This window comes from Orbicella faveolata, unplaced genomic scaffold (genome assembly GCF_042242905.1).
Source record: "Orbicella faveolata isolate gen_17 unplaced genomic scaffold, um_ofav_v1 contig_34, whole genome shotgun sequence".
Taxonomy (NCBI): Eukaryota; Metazoa; Cnidaria; class Anthozoa; order Scleractinia; family Merulinidae; genus Orbicella; species Orbicella faveolata.
In genome coordinates, this window is record NW_028301563.1 from 12,936,285 (window position 1) to 12,942,500 (window position 6,216).

At 39.5% G+C, this 6,216-nt stretch overlaps 1 long non-coding RNA gene across 1 annotated transcript in view; it reads right to left on the bottom strand.

The window, feature by feature from the left end:
• The window catches only part of LOC149104853 (uncharacterized), a 93,469-nt gene that overhangs the window by 67,330 nt on the left and 19,923 nt on the right, over positions 1-6,216 (bottom strand). The window lies entirely within an intron of this gene.

The window sequence follows — 6,216 nt, forward strand, 5'->3', positions numbered from 1 at the left end:
TTTTTTGGCTCATTTGTACTGCAGGATATGTTTTAAGCTCTCTAAATGTTAGCTCTGGAGAGACAAAGTTTGAAATATTCCGCTAACATGTTGGTTACTTGCATTTTGTATTATTACGCCGGGCCCGGCTGTGTGATTAACTGTTGCAAGTTATGCTGCTTCTTATCACGGTTTTCATATTTATCTCTGTCCGGCTTCGCCAGAGAATATGGTCTTCCATAAGCGATCGCAATGGCGATATTACAACGTGAACACTGGAACCACGAGGCTTTTCGAACAGAGCATCGGCAGCGATCGGAAGGCACTGGAAAATCAAAGATTTACCGTAGCCCGTCGGCAAATTTACAAAAATATTTTGACCTCCAAGAAATTCGCGAAGCGAGTTTTCCTGTTCAGGTAGAAGATTATCGATTTCAAACTGCTCTCTCACGGATTTGAACGCTTTTTGCCAATCTTCTTCTGTTATTGCAGACATCTTATTTCCAACTCGAAGAAGATCTGACCTTTAATGATGTACAAATGTTCTTGGGAAACCCGCACACAATTATTTTTAGCATTACGTGACAGTAACGTGATCGCTTTCGCAAGAATTATCCAATCAGAAAGTGCGTAAGAAACTAGCCAATCAAAAATGGATACACAAACTGCGGGATATCAGAACAAGCTTTTGGGAGCCGTTGCGCAGACGGACTATACCGGTGGTTCAGACTGTCTGCGACGCAGGCTAGACTCTTCACTCTCACAAGGCCTCTCTCCGCTCAGGTGTATAAATGGTCCCCGGTAAATTGTTAAGATTATCTGACAAAATGCAGTTGGGGGAGGGAGTAAGCTATGGTGGACTAGCATTCTGTCTCCGGGAGGAATAGCAATACTGTGATCACCGGAAATGAAGTATGAGTTGTCCTTCGACAGCAGATTTCAACTATAGCGAACGCTATGTTTGAGACAGAGGTATAGCGGTAGGAGAGCGTAACCCACTTGGACACTTCGTTACGTTTTATATACGGCTTCTAATAACCTAGACGATGGTGCATCTGGAGGTAAATAAAAGTTTTGTGGTTAGAGTAGTAATATAGGACCATGTATGTGACTGTGTAGTACTAGGTAACAGCTTGTAGTGTGTGTGCTGACGGATGGCTATATGGGGCTGTTCGTGGCTTTGTGTGGTTATGAAAGGCTTTGTAGAGGAATCTCTGTTTAAATAATATTTGAATTATTAGGATAAGCCCTTCAGCTTCTGATCGAACTGCAAAAGTATTACTCTGAATATTGAAAGATCATTGCACAATTAACTGACTCGAGACATTTGAACGCGATCTATTAAATACTTCGTTTTTGTGTAATGCGGGTTTAAAGATTCAATATTTTACAGTTAACTTATGAACTCATTTACGCTCTTGGGCGGAAATATTGCAGTTTTTCAGAGGCAAAATCTCCTCCAATTTACACCAGAAGGACTAAAACGTTCACCACTTACTAAGTTTCATCATCATCTGTCCTCATGGCGCCATGGGACGCATAAGGCCTCACTAAGTTTAACTACCTCTTTAATCTTTTTGAGTCAAGTTGAGTCTAGCGTGACGCCTTCTTTACGCAAAGTTGTATCCAGAACGACTACATCAGCAAAGATTTAATAGCATGGCCTCGTGCGGGGGGAAATATGCGGGGCTATCTATGACTCTGTATGGATATCGTGTATAGATAGTTGTAGAGGCTGTGTATGACTTTGTATGACTAGGGCTGTGTATGACTTTGTATGACTAGGGCTGTGTATGACTTTGTATAGGCCTCCTCTGGGACCTAAAGTCGCCTAAAGCCGCCTTAAGTCGCCCTAAGTCACCTTAAGTCGCCCTAAGTCGCTTAAAGTTGCCTTAAGTTGCTATCGGTTACGCAATGTTAAAAAGGTTTCAACACACTCAAATTGCCCCTGTAGAAGGCTATTAGACTCGTAACTGTCATGTTAGGGTAAACTCCACTCTGACCCTATGGAGGAGGAAGCACGATGACCCAATGGTTGGTGCAATGGACCCCTATAGTCGATCATTGCATTGTGTTCATACTCTCATAGTGCCTCTCTTCACCCAGATGTATAAATGGGTACTGGATATGGAACAGGGGGGGGGGGGGGGGGCAGGGTGCAGCAGAGGTAACCTCGATAGTTGTGCTTTTAATTTTTTGAAACGAAATTTTCGTATGTGAGATATTTGCTTAGTAATAAAGTTTCAACCTTACTTGGAAACACTGCAGGCTTTTTTTTCGCATACGGTAAGCGAAAACTGCTTTTTCAGCCGTTCAAAGTTGGCTGGTTAAGCCCAAAATTGGCGGCCATCTTAGCGCGGCCAAAACAACCTAGTGACGTCACTGGTTGTATTACTCTCATGCCGCTCTGAAAATTTAGAGTGATTATGGGAGAAGAGAATACTGTTCTAAGCCCCCCAAAAAACATCTTAAGGACATCTCAGAGCTGTAAAGCAGATAATAACAGTAGCCTTAGACATGAAGAGGTGGAGAGTCGATCCTGGGGCTTTCCAGTCTATTAATTGGATATTTGCAGGATATTTTATGTAAGCAAGCAAACGAGTGGGAGTTCTTAGATCGCAAAACGATCGGGACTCTTGGTGAAATGGCCACCACTCAATTAAACAATATCTACACTCATAAAGTAAAAAAGACATGAAAACAAGAGAAAGCGGCTTTTGAAAATATTATCCGGACTGCTGCTGCACGAATCGCAGCAACAACGCTTCGAGTTTCGAGTCGCTTCGCTTCGAGGAAACCGGACGCTTTGTGAGTTTCACTGCGGATGAGATTGTGCTACAGTGACCTTTAGTTCAGTTGTATCTGCTACATCCTACAAGTTATCAAAACAGCAACAATTTAAGAAACCCTCTTCTTTTACATGAGGGAGCGAATTTAAACTATAAAGGTAAACTAAGCTGCCATGACCCTACAGGTATGTTTTCAGGAAACAAGAGAAAGCGTGACAATGTCGGCGGCGAAAGGTGATATATGCAAATTAGTTCAAATTCTGTTTAATAAACCTTCGAAAGGAGTGTAAACTAGTGACGTTTAACGAATTGCTTTGAACTTGGATACTATTAAATGAAGATCATAGACATACGTATGTGCTAAAGAACTCAAAGTAATCCATCGGCCATGAAATATTGCAGTTGGGAGATACGTGTAAAAGAGAAGCGAAATTCCCGCTTTGTTTACACTGATACGTGTGCGGCGATAAAGCAAACCCTACTGCGGATCACAATTTTCAAAGATACATTTTGTCTACCACAAGAACTCTCACTTATTAGTATCATAAAAAGATGCCCTCTGTGTACAAAGAAGTACTCCACTCAAAGCTTGTGGACCGTTAATAACTTCGTGATTGTGCGGATGGCTGATGCGCCTACGGCTTTTACTGCAGTAAAGTTGCCGAGGATATATTCGAACCTTGTGTAATGGACCTTAGATAAACGTGAGAATCCGAATCTCAGAACCAGGCTGAAAACAGACGACGAATTATCGTGTTTAGGCTTTAGGACGTGATATAAAAGTTGCCACACTCGTCTTCGAAATCTCCAATCGAGTACTGTTCTAATCTGTAGCATTTATTTTGGTGAATCTACACTCTTTGGCGCCCTCCAACGTTCATGATATGTATTTCCTGTCAAGACTGGACAGAAATTACAAGGTAGAAAACTAGCAGGTATCGACAATATGAAGAATAAACTTGAATAAATCAAGTGAAAACAAGAGAGAATTTTGTTTCAGTGGCACTTTAACACTCGTTTCCAATGCATTGGAACCATCTAAACCCCTCTTAAAGGGCCCTAGTCAGCCACACCTTTGTTTTTGTTTACATACAAGAGGTTGGCTTTTATGCTTTATTCGGAGCATGTCAAAGCAAAGAAAATCACTGTGAAGCTACTAAAGATAAAGGGACATACTTTCAGGAACAAAACTTACAGTAAAGCAACAAGACTTTGCCTCACCATGCAATATCAATAATTTTGATGGCATCGAAAATAGCAGAGGCTGACTAGGGTCCTTTAAGAAGCTGAAGACCCGACAATTACAAGGCCGTGGCTCCCTTATACATAAAAAAACCCTAATATTATTATAGTCTTGCACCTCTCTAGCCCCCATGTTAGCAGGAATAATTTCTACATGTGGACAATACTTAAATAGGAATGACAATCTGATGTATACTCTCTCACAGATGGCTTTTTATTTCTATTAAGTTTTCTTTTTTTTTTTTTTTTTTCTTGTATTTCATTGTAAAAGAGTTAATAATTAAGATGACACTCTGTGCTGTCATCAGGAAATATATTAAATGTGGAAGGATATAACAAATGACTATACTGCAATAACTTCATTTAAGCTTATCGATTTTTGTAGGATATTTCTGAATCAAATCTTCCGAAGACCTACAGTGTATAATTAATAAACAACAACAGTGAGAGGTGTTCCAGATCCTCTAGATGAAAAGAAAAAAAACACAACGATTTCTGGGTTAAGGCTGAATTCTTTCTAGTCACTTTTACACTGAGCAGTAAAAATATGGTCATCCAAAGTCAATTGAACCGAATTGAGTTTACACTTTAAATACTTTACTTACCCAGTGTAAAAGAGTGACAAAAGTGGGCCATTTCTCCAGCAAAAATCATTGTTTGCATTTTACTTCCACATTCGACCAACTGTAAACGTTTGAATTTCGTAATTGGACGAACCAACTTGCAGCATAATGTTTATCTATCCTTTTCGTACACATGATGAAGCCAGGTATTCACATAATCTTATACACTTTACGTGGACTGCGCTACTGTTACTATCGAAAGCTATGGTACAGAAAATTATCTGTGATCAACTCTCAGTAAACATGGCCGCCAGGGGTATGTTTGGAACACGTGACTTAGTTTGGCCCCGTGACTAAGTACGCGAGCTCACGCGACCGACTCGCACTCACGCGAGTATGATTACTCCGACAGGCGTTTACAAAAGACAAGAAAAAAAACTAAACGCCAAACTAATACTCTCCGAAATATTTGAAGACAGTAATTTATTATCGGGTGATTTCAAATCACCCGAACACTTAGCAAGAGAACTCGAGTTTTCGTGGCACAGATATCTTGTCTCTTTGAAGCACGGAAACCAGTTAGCGAAGCAAGGGTTACTGGGAGAATCAAAATGGCGGAGACCAGTGTGTCTGGTATCGATGTATCAATTTCTAGTATTTCGTTGTGAAAATGTCGTTCTGGGCATTTTTAATTTCTCAGGTGGAAACTAGTGAAAGTTTGGAAGGTGTATTTCCTGGTGGTCTGATCAACAAACCTTCTAAAAAGAATCGATTCACTGTATAAACTGCCAGGGTCATCAAAGTTTTCTGGAACCTGACAGGTAGTTGGTGAAATTTGACAGGAAGTGTTCTTACGAAGGAACTTAGCATACGCTACTCATTATGGTATTGGAATATTTTGTCTGACTGAGGCAGGAGAGCATCAGATCGATTGGGTCCCTGAAAAGGACTGAAATTGACATTGGAGATGCCAAAAATGGCAGATAAGTCTACCAAGATAACCATTTTTATAATTTGGGAAGCATTGTAAAATAAATGCATGTAAAGGAGCTAAATTAATTTAAATTCCCCTGTTGTTTGAATAATTGATGGAAAATATACAAACACTTCAAATTAAATCAAGATATCTTAAATTTAAATTTCTTGTGACTGTGAATATATTTTTATTGGTTTTGTTTGATTTTTTTATTGTGATATCTTCACTAATATTCATGCTACCTTGCTGGTGTCTATTGTTATTATTATTCTTATAGTAGTAACAGTTCAGTGTTGTCGTAATCCTTTCTTTAATAGTATTTTTCTTAATGGTTTGAAATCTGGCCCGGGTCGTTCGAAAGCCGGTTAGCGCTAACCCAGGTAATATATTTTTTTTGAAGAGAAATATCTTTCACTGCTTATGGTTGTGTAGTTTTAAAATGAATCAAACTCAAAACTGAAAGGCAAACAACATAAACAGAAAACTGGACTGAAAAGTTACAAAAAATGAAAGTAATCAAAATTCCCTCCAATGCTGGATTAGTTTAATCAGGCTTTGAACAACCCAGCCCTGGATATTTGAGACTGTGGTGACTTAATTATGTACCAGTATTGGTACAATATTGGTTTATTGCAAGAGATATTTGGAGAGACTGTTGCTAAGTTTG